At 46.3% G+C, this 1230-nt stretch overlaps 1 protein-coding gene across 2 annotated transcripts in view; it reads left to right on the forward strand.

Annotated features, from left to right (window-relative positions):
• The first annotated feature begins 6 nt into the window (after nucleotides 1–6).
• NLGN4X (neuroligin 4 X-linked) overlaps nucleotides 7–1230 on the forward strand; it is a 159498-nt gene continuing 158274 nt past the window's right edge. For both annotated transcript variants that reach the window (XM_031060404.1, XM_005425175.2), the window contains exon 1: nucleotides 7–377. The gene's annotated coding sequence lies outside the window, so the exon portion shown is untranslated. The remainder of the gene's footprint in view (nucleotides 378–1230) is intronic.

Genomic DNA, 1230 nt, shown 5'->3' on the forward strand with positions numbered 1-1230 from the left:
TCGCCTTGCCTTGCAGATCAGTCTCTCCGCGGCTCGGTCTTTCTGCATAGGCAATCACAGCTCCTACTTGCAGACTCAACTCTCCCTCTCGCACTGATTGCAATGAATTTTCTGCCTGAATGTAGGTCGCTTACAACCGAGAACACGAGTTTCCTTCAAATCCAGTGTTGTTGTCTTTCTTCTTGTTATTTTTAATTTTTCCCCCCTTTCGTGGTCGTTGCATTCTTTTGGAGAAGCCAATCGCTTTGGATTCCAAAAAGGGGAGCAGGAACCGTATGTGAATAATCCTGGCTGCATGATAGCCCGAGAGGATTTCCTGAAAGATTCTGGCTGTGTAAAAAAGACCCCTATGCTTCTTCAGCTATCCCAGTGTTAAGGTAGGAGTACCGGATTTGCAGTTTGAGTGTTCATTTTTTTTTCCTGTGTTTTTTTCTGTTCCCCCCCCCCCTTTTTTTTTCTCTGTGAGGGTGGGAGAAGAGAGGGAGAGGTGTTGCAGTTGGTACTCTGGCAAAGGGCGAGCAGTTTGCTGCAGTCGTCTGTGCTTTTACTTTTCCCATCATGATAAAGCGATACTTTCTTTTTGACATTTCCACCATCATACGCGATCTTCTTGTCACATATGCATATTTATGCAAATTTATTTCTTTTTTACCCACTTCGGTCTCGTCCCTTATATCTCCCTTGCACCATAATTTGTTTGGAGGCATTTTGCTGCAATCAGCTATTTGGAAAGGCTCTGAGGTTCTGTGTGAGATGTTTACAAAGTAGCTTTGCTTTACATGGAAATAAACAGAAGAGTGTGGAGGAGAGGAGGGAAAAATATCTGCAGTACAGGCAGAGAAAGAAAGAGCGAAGCCACAGTTTCTTGCAAGCGCGAAGAGGGGCAGGAGCGGTACCTCATGCTCTGTGTGAGCCTGTGGTTTTCAGGGAAACACAAAACCAACTCGTAGGGTTTTGGTTAACCACTTTCCTTGCCACCACCACAGCCACGAAAAAGCAAAAAGGGACAGGGACGGGGACGCGCGGGGGGGGGACAAGGGAGGCGGCTGCTCAGAGAAAATCTTGGATCTTCTGGGATTAAGCGGTTCACCCGCTTTCGCTTAAGCTATTCCGTGGTGGGTTTCTTTTCTTCCCCTATTTTTCCCCCTTTCTTTTCTCCTTCTCCTCTCTTCTTTTTCTTTATTTCCTTTCCTGGCACAGGTAAAATGCCCGCTTTTGTGATGGGCATGG

This window comes from Geospiza fortis, unplaced genomic scaffold (genome assembly GCF_000277835.1).
Source record: "Geospiza fortis unplaced genomic scaffold, GeoFor_1.0 scaffold50, whole genome shotgun sequence".
NCBI classification, from domain to species: domain Eukaryota; kingdom Metazoa; phylum Chordata; class Aves; order Passeriformes; family Thraupidae; genus Geospiza; species Geospiza fortis.